Source organism: Pseudophryne corroboree, chromosome 4, assembly GCF_028390025.1.
Source record: "Pseudophryne corroboree isolate aPseCor3 chromosome 4, aPseCor3.hap2, whole genome shotgun sequence".
Taxonomy (NCBI): Eukaryota; Metazoa; Chordata; class Amphibia; order Anura; family Myobatrachidae; genus Pseudophryne; species Pseudophryne corroboree.
The window spans coordinates 203,358,174-203,372,139 of record NC_086447.1 but is presented as its reverse complement, the minus strand read 5'-3'; the positions used below and the strand labels follow the sequence as shown (position 1 = coordinate 203,372,139).

The 13,966-nt window shown below is 47.2% G+C and overlaps 1 protein-coding gene across 1 annotated transcript in view; it reads left to right on the top strand.

Moving 5' to 3' along the window:
• The window catches only part of SCLY (selenocysteine lyase), a 215,140-nt gene that overhangs the window by 198,113 nt on the left and 3,061 nt on the right, over positions 1 to 13,966 (top strand). The gene's annotated exons all lie outside the window — the stretch shown is intronic.

Here is a 13,966-nt window from a genome sequence, read left to right as displayed (position 1 = left end):
CGGCCTGGTTCCCGGGTACTTAGAGCGGAGGCGCTCCGGTCATCAGGCACACATCACCACTGCTTCTCTCCTGGATCGCGTGGCCGCACTTCAGGGAGGAGGTAAGATTGCGCCGCTGGCGTGGACACTGTGGCCATGCAGGGACCCCGCTTTATCCACCAGGGCAGGGAGCACAGGTCGGATTTACAAAATTCAGTTTGTTATAGGCTCCATAGTACCCGGTGGTGAAGTCCAGCAGAGGGGATAAGGCCCTGACCTGTAGCCCCTCCCACAGCTCCAGGCGCCATCTACTGCTGGTGTTCCCGTCCTGGAGCTGCATTTCTCTCTCTCACTCACTCCCTGTCAGCGTTTGGGCGCCATTTCACATAGCTGCGCTCACCCTGGGACTGCTGGGCATTGTCTCCTCTGTAAAGCCGCCTGCCTCATCAGTGCTGTGCATTTACAGGACACTTAAGTATTCTACATGTCGTTTAGACAGCGTTAGTTAAGAACAAGTGTACTACTATATGAATATATAGTACAAGTATTCTGTGATATACATCCAGTGTTTACTGTGCATTGTTATATCTGTATACATACATTTCTATATGTAGTATTACTAGTCCAGTGCAGTTTTATTGGTTATAAAGTATGTAATCATTTCTGCATTGTACCTGTGACTGTGTGTGCCCATAGCTGCTGTGTGGTTTCTATTCTGTGTATCACACTTATTGCTATCAGTATATTCTGTACCCTGGGGGACTAAGTGTGTCAGGGTCTCATATACCATATAGTGTGTTCCACAGGATATACTATTTTATATTTTTCACTGTGTGTTTCAGTCACCTCATACTGCTTAAATCCTCTGTTTGTGTTCTGCATTTGCGGTCACATAACACAGGGTTTTTTTTGGTCAGGTATTGTGTTTTGTCTGGCTATATTATACTGTTACGCCCTAAGACTACATTCCCAATAATGTCTGCTATACAGGGCGGGAAATCCACAGACGCTCCTATATCATGCAGTGCTGGCGCCACGGATGTACCTGAGGAAAGGATTTCAGCTGAGAGTTCAGGTACTGGGTGCTCTGCACCTTCCAGTCTGCCCGCAGCTCCTGTGGCAAATCAGGATCCACATTGGGCTGCATTTTCAAATGTGCTGACTACGCTTGTAACACAACATACACCCCCTGTGGGACCTCCTGTGCCATTACAACCACATATTGTCCCTGTAGTTAATCCGCCATGGGCGGATACTCTGTCAACCCAGTTACAGCAATTAAATCAGTCCTTGGTTAAACACAAACCTAACCCTCGCCCTACTGGGACCAAGGGGTCCTCTAAGCAGGCCATTTTTTCCTCACAATCCACTAATATTTCGGATGATTCTTCCGATGAGGATGGGGATTATACTGATCCTTCAGATACTGATACAGTTGCTTCTGATGAGGAATCTACAACTCAGGTTGATGTTCCTGGACTAGTGGAGGCTATCAAGCTGATTCTCCAGATTGATGATGAGATTGAACCTCCTCCTACGTTTAGGAAACCTGATAAGTTAAAACGTCAGAAGGTTGCTAAAGTAGTTTTACCTCATTCTGACCACTTAATTGACATACGCCAGGAAGCCTGGTCATCTCCAGGAAATAAATTTTCCCTATCTAAAAGGATGTTGGCTCATTATCCTATCCCTGCGGAGTTGAGTAACAAGTGGGAAACTCCACCGCTGGTGGACTCTCGTGTCGCCCGTATAGTGTGTGGAGGGATGCCTGAAGTCTTATCTACACACTTAACGGTGCTGTGCATAGACCCACTATGGCAGCCTCTTGGGTTGCAAAAGCTATTGAAGCATGGGTTCAGGCAATTGAGGATGCGCTACCTCTAAATTTTTATGACACTGCCAGACAATATCTGTCATATATTACCTCAGCCTCTCACTATATTCAGGAGGCGGCCTCTGATGCCAGTGTAATGGCGGCCAAGGCGTCTACTACGTCTATCCTGACTCGCCGGATTTTAAGGTCCTGGAAAGTGGACATGGACTCCAAAAAGACCTTGGAGGTGCTCCCTTTTAAGGGGGACATACTATTTGGGGAGGATCTGAACAAGATCGTTACTGACTTGGCAACAGCCAAGACTGCATTTCTCCCAAGTACTAATCCTTCTGCTCCAAAGGCTAAGAGTACCACTATTCGTTCCTTTCGACCTCCAGGTAAGGCAAAGGGTCAGGCGTATCCGAGACAGGCTCATACTTCCAAAACTACCAAGCCCAAGTCTAAGCAATCTTGGGCCGCCTGTCAGCCTGCTTCCAAACAGGTCAAGCCTGCAGCATGACGGAGCGGGCCTCAGGACCATGCCGTATCTGGACGACTTCCTGATCCTGGCAAACTCCCCAGAGGTTCTCCTTAGTCATCTGGAATTGACGGTCCAATTCCTACAAGCCCACGGGTGGCTCATCAACTGGAAGAAGTCCTCGCTGGTTCCTGCTCAGAGCATGGTACACCTGGGGGCATTGCTGGACACACACAACCAACAATTGTTCTTGTCCCCAGAGAAAGTCCTGAAACTTCAGGACAGGATCAGATACTTTCGCTCTCACCAGAATGTGTCAATACACTCGGCGATGCAAGTATTAGGCCTCATGGTGTCGGCATTCGACATGGTAGAGTTCACTCAATTTCATTCCCGCCCTCTGCAACGATTAATCCTTTCCAAGTGGAATGGCCTGCATCACCGGATCAGGTCTCAAATTATCTCCTTGACTCCGGAGGTTCGTCTGTCACTGAGCTGGTGGCTACAGGACCAACAGTTGAGCAAGGGCCGTCCTTTCTGGATCTCCAACTGGGTCTTTCTAACAACGGACACCAGTCTGCGGGGTTGGGGTGCGGTGTTGGAGCAACACTCTCTCCAGGGTCGGTGGACCAAGGAGGAATCTCTCCTCCCGATAAACATTCTGGAATTGCAGGCAGTCTTCATTGCGTTGATCCTGGCCCTGCCTCTGGTACAATCAGACGCCACCACGGTGGCGTACATAAATCATGAAGGCGGCACTCGAAGTCGCATGGCAATGATGGAAGTGTCAAAAATTCTCCAATGGGCGGAACGGCATCTGCCAGCCATATCGGCAGTGTTCATTCCGAAAGTCCTCAACTGGGAAGCGGATTTCCTCAGTCGTCAGGATGTGCACGATGGAGAGTGGAGTCTTCATCCCAAAGTCTTTCAACTCCTAGTGGACAAGTGGGGCCTACCAGATGTAGACTTGATGGCATCTCGACACAATCACAAGGTTCCGGTCTTCAGAGCAAGGACAAGGGATCTTCAAGTGGCGTTCGTGGACACACTAGCAATTCCATGGAACTTTCGGCTGCCATATGTGTTCACTCCAGTGTCACTCCTGCCCAGGGTAATACGGAAGTTCAAGCAAGAAGGAGGAGTACTACTTCTAGTCGCTCCAGCGTGGCCCAGACGCCATTGGCTCTCAGACCTGCGGGGTCTCTCGATAGAGCGTTCTCTTCTACTTCCTCAATGCCCAGACCTCCTCGTTCAGGGCCCTTGTGTCTACCCGGACCTGGCCAGACTGGCTTTAATGGTGTGGCTCTTGAAGCATCACTCCTGAGAGCAAAAGGATTCTCTGAGGCGGTCATTCAAACTATGTTGAAAGCCCGTAAACCAGCTTCGGCTCGGATTTATTACAGGGTCTGGAATTCTTACTTCACTTGGTGTGCTGCTAAGAATTATGACGCGTATACTTTCAAAACTTCAAGACTTTTGGCTTTTCTCCAGCAGTGCCTAGACTTGGGCCTTTGTCTGGCCTCCCTCAAGGTTCATATATCAGCCTTGTCGGTGTGGTTTCAGAGGAAAATTGCGTCTCTTCCTGACGTTCACACTTTCACTCAGGGTGTTCTATGAATTCAGCCTCCCTATGTCCTTCCTGTGGCTCCATGGGATCTGTCTGTTGTATTGAATGCCCTGCAAGAATCTCCATTTGAACCTCTTGAGTCTGTGGACCTTAAATGCCTTACGCTCGTTTTTCTGTTGGCTATCGCCTCTGCTAGGAGGGTGTCGGACTTAGGCGCTTTATCCTGTCATCCACCTTTTCTGATTTTTCACCGTGACCGGGCTGTTCTTCGAACTCGCCCTGGTTATTTGTCTAAGGTGGTGTCATCTTTTCACTTTAATCAAGAGATTGTGGTTCCAGCCTTCACCTCTTTTGGTCTGTCCTCCAATTAAAAATCTTTGGATGTGGTACGGGCTCTCCGTGTTTATGTGGAGATGACTGCCTCCATCAGGAGGTCTGATTCCCTTTTTGTACTTTTTGGTTTTCACAAACGTGGCTGTCCTGCGAATAAGCAGACCTTGGCCAGATGGATTAGAATGGTGATTGGACAAGCTTATGCGCAGGCTCCCAGCTCCTGCTGCTATCAAGGCCCATTCTACTCGGTCGGTTGGATCTTCTTGGGCGGCCTGCCGTGGCGCGTCCGCAGAACAATTGTGCAAGGCGGTTACGTGGTCCTCTGTTTCCACGTTCATTAGGTTCTATGCCTTTGATACTTCCGCCTCTCAGGATGCTTGCTTTGGACGCCGGGTTCTTGTGCCCGCTACAGTGCATCCCCTCCCATGAGGAACTGCTTTAGGACATCCACAATGTTATTCCCTGTGGAATCCCAGTGTACCCCGCTGCAGAAAAGGAGATTTATGGTAGACTTACCATGGTTAAATCTCTTTCTGCAAGGTGCATTGGATTCCCAGGGCGCCCACCCTGACGCACTTAGCTTCTTTGGGTTTGTATGGCATTAGCCGCTGGTACCTTCTTCTGTCGTGAGAATGTGGTTCTGTGTGGCTAACATCTACCGTCTCTATTTTACCTGCTACTGCATTGGACTGGTTAACGAAACTGAGCTCTAGTGCCTGGAGGTGGGGCTATAGAGGAGGTGGTGCAGTGCAGTGCATCCTGGGAACAGTCAAAGCTTTAGCCTGTTGGTGCCTCGGATCAAGATCCAACTCTACACCCCGATGTTATTCCCTGTGGAATCCAGTGTACCTCGCAGAAAGAGATTTAACCGTGATAAGTCTACCATAAATCTCTTTTTCTTTTTCTCTACTACAGGGGTTCTCAAACTCGGTCCTCAGGACCCCACACAGTGCATGTTTTGCAGGTAACCCAGCAGGTGCATAGGTGTATTAATTACTCACTGACACATTTTAAAAGGTCTACAGGTGGAGCTAATTATTTCACTTGTGATTCTGTGAGGAGACCTGGAAAATATGCACTGGGTGGGGTCCTGAGGACCGAGTTTGAGAACCTGTGCTCTATTACATCAATTGTACAGAAATGAAGCACTTTAGTAATGGATGTAAAACCCACCTTGTAGAGCGTGAAGGGCCCTTATGATCAGAACCTTCCTTTTGATCACTTCTCATCTCTGCCTTTTGGTTAAGGCCAGGGGTGGATTGGGAACAAAAAGCCGCCCTGGAAAAATTTGTACTAGTGGCCCCACATGGGCAGCACCAGAGGTGTAAGGTCAAGCCATGGGCCATGGCAGCAGCACCATCCCCCTAAGACTTATTATGAGCACATTATATGATACACCTTTAGAATTTAGGAAACTATATAATTCATTAGAAAGATATATTTTCTTGCTTATTACACCAACCGTATCCCAATCACTATTCACTCAATCTTATATGTCAGCCAAGCAGGCAGACAGAGCATACACTAGATCATCTGCAATCACAGGCTAAGTGGCAAAGAAATTTTCATATATGAAAATTATTTTGCATCTTATTCACTATGTCTATAAATAGGACCACATGTCCTCAAACAAAACAGGCCCCGCGGGTGCGTCAGCCCATCGGGGATCTTCCCTGTAACCCCTATGGCCAATCCGCCTCTGGCTAAGACCAATATAGGATCAGAACATTCCTTTTTCTGCAAGTGTCATAATGGTTCTAGACTTACTTAGTCAATAGAGTGTATGTTGTGTGGTTCACTGCATAATTCAATAAGTCTAAGAAAGCAATATTTTATTGTATGAGGGTAATAACGTTTCTATGATAAGCATGTATATGCATATGTATATGTATATGCATGTCAGTGTAACAGTTGTCATACTCCACCTTTTATTTTTGTGTAAATCAAGAACCCAGGAAGCTACTAAGCACGGTATACAGTAGGGAATTTATATACAGCCAAGCTCTCTAAATAAAAGCTACAGTTTGAACGGAGTGTACTTGACCTTTTGTATTGTACAGTTGCCACTCTTCTCTTTTTTGGATTGGATACATGGGCATTGGAAAAAAGAACATGCGCTTTGCCTGCACTTTTTTTTTTTAAAAACATTTTATTATTGTACTTCATAAAGTAGATGACACAAAAGGTGTGCATATTCATAAATGGCAGTCAAAATTTCTAAATTAAAATATACATGTCTGTACAATTAACATGTAAGAGGACAATTTTATACATAGTACAGTACAGTATATCAGTGACAATACTAAACAGACAAAAAATATATTGAAAGGTGTGAGGTAAAGGCAATAATGTGAATGAATGCATTACAGCCCAAAATGTGGTCTATAGCTTGCCAACTTTCGAATATAAATTTACATGTTACTAGAGATGAGCGGGTTCGGTTCGTCGAGATCCGAAACCCCCCCACCCCCGAAACTTCACGTGTTTTACACGGGTCCGAGGCAGCCTCGGATCTTCCCGCCTTGCTCGGTTAACCCGAACGAGGCCGAACGCCATCATCCCGCTGTCGGATTCTCGCGAGATTCGTATTCCATATAAAGAGCCGCGCATCGCCGCCATTTTCAATCGTGCATTGTAGATTGAGCGGAGAGGACGTGGCTACATTCTCTGCCTGAAAAGCTCAATATCTGTGCTCAGTGTGCTACATTGTGGTGACCACCAGTATATTATAGTAGTACAGTACAGTAGGCCATTGCTGTATCTTGCAGCTCCGTGTCAGACTCAGTTCTAGTATCCTGATCAGTGCTCAATATCTGCTGTATTGATGTGTGACCAGTATATACTATATAGTAGTACAGTGCAGCATTTTGGTGACCACCAGTATATAGTAGTGCAGTACAGTAGACCATTGCTGTATCTTGCACCTTTGTGTAACTTCAAGTATCCGTATCTGTGCTGCATTGTTGTGAGCAGTATATATAGTAGTACAGTGCAGCATTTTGGTAACCACCAGTATATAGTTGTACAGTACAGTAGGCCATTGCTGTATCTTGCAGCTCCGTGTCACTTCAAGTATCCATATCTGTGCTGCATTGTTGTGAGCAGTATATAGTAGTATAGTACAGCATTTTGGTGACCACCAGTATATAGTTGTACAGTACAGTAGGCCATTGCTGTATCTTGCAGCTCCGTGTCACTTCAAGGATCCATATCTGTGCTGCATTGTTGTGAGCAGTATATAGTAGTATAGTGCAGCATTTTGGTGACCACCAGTATATATAGTAGTACAGTACAGTAGGCCATTGCTGTATCTTGCAGCTTCGTGTCACTTCTAGTATCCATATCTGGGCTGCATTATTGTGAGCAGTTTATAGTAGTACAGTACAGTAGGCCATTGCTATTGATATAATAATATTACTGGCATATAATTCCACACGTTAAAAAATGGAGAACAAAAATGTGGAGGGTAAAATAGGGAAAGATCAAGATCCACTTCCACCTAGTGCTGAAGCTGTTGCCATTAGTCATGGCAAAGACGATGAATTGCGATCAACGTCGTCTGCCAAGGCCGATGACCAGTGTCATAGTAGAGAGCGTGTAAAATCCAAAAAGCAAAAGTTCAGTAAAATGATGACCCAAAAATCTAAATTAAAATCGTCTGAGGAGAAGCGTAAACTTGCCAGTATGCCATTTACGACACGGAGTGGCAAGGAACAGCTGAGGCCCTGGCCTATGTTCATGGCTAGTGGTTCAGCTTCACATGAGGATGGAAGCACTCATCCTCCCACTAGAAAAATGAAAAGCGTTAAACTGGCAAGAGCACTGCAAAGAACTGTGCGTTCTTCTAAATCACAAATCCCCAAGGAGAGTCCAATTGTGTTGGTTGCGATGCCTGACCTTCCCAACACTGGACGGGAAGAGTTGGCTCCTTCCACCATTTGCACGCCCCCTGCAAGTGCTGGAAGGAGCACCCACAGTCCAGTTCCTGATATTCAAATTGAAGATGTCACTGTTGAAGTACACCAGGATGAGGAAATGGGTGTTGCTGACGCTGAGGAGGAAATTGACAAGGAGGAATCTGATGGAGAGGTGGTTTGTTTAAGTCAGGCACCCGGGGAGACACCTGTGTTGGTGTTAGAAGTGCGTCCGGTATCCGGCGTTAGTTCACAGGGACTTAGAGAATTTCTTGAGGTAGTGTGTCCCCGGTACCAAATGCCATCTAGTTTCCACTGCTCTAGGCAGGCGATACCGAGAATGTACACAGACGTCAGAAAAAGAGTCACCAGTGTCCTAAAAAATGCAGTTGTACCCAATGTCCACTTAACCACGGACATGTGGACAAGTGGAGCAGGGCAGACTAAGGACTATATGACTGTGACAGCCCACTGGGTAGATGTATTGGCTCCCGCAGCAACAACAGCAGCGGTGGCACCAGTAGCAGCATCTCGCAAACGCCAACTCGTTCCTAGGCAGGCTACGCTTTGTATCACCGCTTTCCATAAGAGGCACACAGTTGACAACCTCTTACGGAAACTGAGGAACATCATCGCAGATTGGCTTACCCCAATTGGACTTTCCTGGGGATTTGTGACATCGGACAACGCCACCAATATTGTGCGTGCATTACATGTGGGCAACTTCCAGCACGTCCCATATTTTGCACATACAATTAATTTGGTGGTGCAGAATTTTTTTTAAAACGACAGGGGCGTGCAAGAGATGCTGTCGGTGGCCCGAAGAATTGCGGGTCACTTTTGGCATCCAGCCATCGCGTGCCGAAGAATGGAGCACCAGCAAACACTCCTGAACCTGCCCCGCCATCAGCTGAAGCAAGAGGTGGTAACGAGGTGGAATTCAATCCTCTATATGCTTCAGAGGATGGAGGAGCAGCAAAAGGCCATTCAAGCCTATACATCTGCCTACGATATAGGCAAAGGAGGGGGAATGCACCTGACTCAAGCGCAGTGGAGAATGATTTCAACGTTGTGCAAGGTTCTGCAACCCTTTGAACTTGCCACACGTGAAGTCAGTTCAGACACTACCAGCCTGAGTCAGGTCATTCCCCTCATCAGGCTTTTGCAGAAGCAGCTGGAGAGATTGAAGGAGGAGCTAAAATGGAGCAACAGTTATAGAACAAAACTGGGCAAAGACAAACAGACATAGAGGTAGGAAGGCCCTGCTCGCAAGCTTACAATCTATAGGGAAATAGGCACTACATAGCACTACATTTTGGCCACCGTGCTCGATCCTAGGTTTAAAGCCTACGTTGTATCTCTCTTTCCGACAGACACAGGCACATGTTCAAAGACCTGCTGGTGAGACACTTGTCAAGTCAAGCGGAATGTGATCCGCCAACAGCTCCTCCTTCAATTTCTACCGCCACTGGAGCTGACAGGAAAAGGATCAGATTTCCAAAACCACCCGCTGGCGGTGACGCAGGGCAGTCAGGAGCGAAAACTGACATCTGGTCCGGACTGAAGGACCTGCCAACGATTACTGACATGTCGTCTACTGTCACTGCATATGATTCTGTCACCATTGAAAGAATGGTGGAGGATTATATGAGTGACAGCATCCAAGTAGGCACGTCAGACAGTCCGTACGTATTCTGGCAGGAAAAAGAGCCAATTTGGAGGCCCTTGCACAAACTGGCTTTATTTTACCTAAGTTGCCCCCCCTCCAGTGTGTAGTCCGAAAGAGTGTTTAGTGCAGCCGGTCACCTTGTCAGTGATCGGCGTACGAGGTTACTTCCACAAAATGTGGAGAAGATGATGTTCATCAAAATGAATTATAATCAATTCCTCCGTGGAGACATTTACCAGCAATTGCCTCCAGAAAGTACACAGGGACCTGTGATTGTGGATTCCAGTGGGGACGAATTAATACTCTGTGAGGAGGGGAAAGTACACAGTGAAAGGGGTGAGGAATCGGAGGATGATGACGAGGTCGACACCTTGCCTCTGTAGAGCCAGTTTGAGCAAGGAGAGATTGATTGCTTCTTTTTTTGGTGGGGGCCCAAACCAACCAGTCATGTCAGCCACAGTCATGTGGCAGACCCTGTCGCTGAAATGATGGGTTTGTTAAAGTGTGCATGTCCTGTTTATACAACATAAGGGTGGGTGGGAGGGCCCAAGAACAATTTCATCTTGCACCTCTTTTTTTTATTTTTTTATCTTTGCATCATGTGATGTTTGGGGCCAATTTTTTTAAGTGCCATCCTGTCTGACACTGCAGTGCCACTCCTAGATGGGCCAGGTGTTTGTGCCGCCCACTTGGGTCGCTTAGCTTAGTCATCCAGTGACCTCGGTGCAAATTTTAGGACTAAAAATAATATTGTGAGGTGTTCAGAATAGACTGGAAATAAGTGGAAATTATGGTTATTGAGGTTAATAATACTATAGGATCAAAATTACCCCCAAATTCTATGATTTAAGCTGTTTTTGAGGGGTTTTTGGAAAAAAACACCCGAATCCAACAAAAAATTTTAAGGGCGGTTTTGCCAAAATGCGTCCGAATCCAAAACACGGCCGCAAAACCGAATCCAAAACACAAAACTCTAAAAATTTCCGGTGCACATATCTACATGTTACTATAAAGAACTGTACATATAGGGGGTAATTCCAAGTTGATCGCAGCAGGAATTTTGTTAGCAGTTGGGCAAAACTATGGCCCTCATTCCGAGTTGTTCGCTCGCAAGGCGATTTTAGCAGAGTTGCTCACGCTAAGCCGCCGCCTACTGGGAGTGAATCTTAGCATCTTAAAATTGCGAACGAAAGATTCGCAATATTGCGAAAAGACATCTCTGTGCAGTTTCAGAGTAGCTCCACACTTACTCGGCATCTGCGATCAGTTCAGTGCTTGTCGTTCCTGGTTTGACGTCACAAACACACCCAGCGTTCGCCCAGACACTCCCCCGTTTCTCCAGCCACTCCTGCGTTTTTTCCGGAAACGGTAGCGTTTTTTCCCACACGCCCATAAAACGGCCTGTTTCCGCCCAGAAACACCCATTTCCTGTCAATCACACTACGATCGCCTGAGCGAAGAAAAAGCCGTGAGTAAAAATCCTAACTTCATAGCAAATTTACTTGACGCAGTCGCAGTGCGGACATTGCGCATGCGCACTAAGCGGAAAATCGCTGCGATGCGATGAAATTTACCGAGCGAACAACTCGGAATGAGGGCCTATGTGCACTGCAGGGGAGGCAGATTTAACATGTGCAGAGACTGTTAGATTTGGGTGTGGTGTGTTCAATCTGCAATATAATTTGCAGTGTAAAAATAAAGCAGCCAGTATTTACCCTGGACAAAAACAAAATAACCCACCCAAATCTAACTCTCTCTGCACATGTTATATCTGCCCCCCCCCCCCCCCCCCCTGCAGTACACATGGTTTTGCCCAACTGCTAACAAAATTCCTGCTGCGATCAACTTGGAATTACCCCACATAGATCTGGAGTGAGGTAGTAGGACAAATAATTAACTAATCCGCTGTAGGAGAAATACAATTGTATTTTCAAAGACTTTACTAATAGTGGTTTGCAATGAGACAAGTCGGTGAGGAGATAACTCCTGACATGAGAATGACCCTATTGCTGGGTTACCTAGCAGTAACTGCTGCCATCACAAAGGCCATATTACTGGGCTACCTAGCAGTAACTGCTGACATCACTACAGCTATATTGCTGGGCTACACACAGGGCCGTTTCTTGGGGCAGGCGAGCAGTGCAACCGCACTGGGCGCCCGCCTCGGCACTAACTGTGGCTCCCTGCTTCCCCCTCCTATTTCTCCCCGAGTAACCCGCTCGGGGGGCGGAGTTTCACGGAATGACGCGGTTGCATCGTTACGTCACGACGCAACCCCGTCACTCCGCGAAACTACCCCCTTCCCCCCGAGCGCAGTACAGAGGAGGATCCAAGTTAGGAAGAGGGAAAGGCCGGTGCGAGGAGCGACTGGTGAGGCGGGCCGAAGAGCGGTACTCGCCTCTGTAAGTATAGTCTCTCTCTCTCTGTCTCTCAATGTGTAAAATGGAGACACCTGCCGTAATGTGTGAAATGGGGACTCTTGCCTGCCGTAGTGTGGGGATTTAATGTATCAAGGGCATTGCAGTGTGTGGTATAATATGGTGCATTGGGCATTACTGTGTGGGGCTTAATATGGTAGAATTTTTTTTTCCTGTGGTGGTCGTGATCTGTTGGAGCAGGGTCAAAAACTGGATTGTGAGGTAGTCTTTTCAGACGAGGCCATTCCCATTTAAATGAGGCCACACCCATTTAGATGAGGCCACACCCCCTTGTACGCGCACAAGTTTTTTTTATTATCTAGGTGTGTGTGTGTGGGTGGGGGGGCACATTTTTTTATGTCACGTGGGGGGGGGGCGCATTTTTAAATCTCGCACTGGGAGCCAAATTGGCTAGAAACAGCCCTGGCTACACAGCTGTAACTGGTGACATCACAAAGGCCATATTGCTAAGCTACCCAGCAGTAACTGGTGACATCACAAAGGCCATATTGCTAAGCTACCCAGCAGTAACTGGTGACATCACAAAGGTCATATTGCTAAGCTACCCAGCAGTAAATGGTGACATCATAAAGACACTTTTGCTGGGCTACCTAGCCGTAACTGCTGACATCACAAAAGCACCAAGCAGTAACTGGTGACGTCACAATAGCAGCATTTCTGGACTACACAAAAGTAGCTTCTGACATCACAATGGCCCTATTGTTCTATTATACAGCATTAACTGCTTACATCACAAAGACCCTATTGCAGGGCTACACAGCAGTATCTGATGACATCAGAAAGGTAATATTGCTGCAGCACACAACAGTAGCTTATGACATCACAAATACCCTAAACTGGGTTACCCAGCAGTAACTGCTGACATCACAAAGGCCCTATTGCTGGGCTATCCAGCAGAAACTGGTGACATCACAAAGGCACTATTACTGGGCTACTCAGCAGTAACTGCTGACATCACAAACACCATATTGCAGGGCTACACAGCAGCAACTGCTGCCATCACAAAGGCATTATTGCTGGGCTACCTAGCAGTAACTGCTGACATCACAACAGCTGAAAATGATGACATCACAAAGGTCATGTTGCTGGACTACACAGAAGTAACTGCTGATATCACAAGGCCATATTGCAGGGCTACCCAGCCTCAACTGCTGACATCACAAAGGCCCTATTGCTATGCTGCCCAGCAGTATTTGCTGACATCACAAAGGCATTATTGCTGGGCTACCCAGCAGTAACTGCTGACATCACAAATTCCATTTCTCTAACGTCTTAAGTGGATGCTGGGGACTCCGTAAGGACCATGGGGAATAGACGGGCTCCGCAGGAGTCTGGGCACTCTAAAGAAAGATTAGGTACTACATCTGGTGTGCACTGGCTCCTCCCTCTATGCCCCTCCTCCAGACCTCAGTTAGAATCTGTGCCCGACCAGAGCAGAGGCACCTAGTGGGCTCTCCTGAGCCTGCTAGAAAAAGAAAGTATTTGTTAGGTTTTTTATTTTCAGTGAGCTCTGCTGGCAACAGACTCACTGCTACGAGGGACTGAGGGGAGAGAAGCAAACCTGCCTGCATGCAGCCGGGTTGCGCTTCTAGGCTACTGGACACCATTAGCTCCAGAGGGATCGAACACAGGCGGTCCGTTCCCGGAGCCGCGCCGCCGTCCCCCTCACAGAGCCAGAAGCACTGAAGTCCAGGAGAAGAAAGAAGACTTCGAAATCGGCGGCATGAAGACTTCTGTCTTCACTAAGGTAGCGCACAGAACCGCAGCTGTGCGCC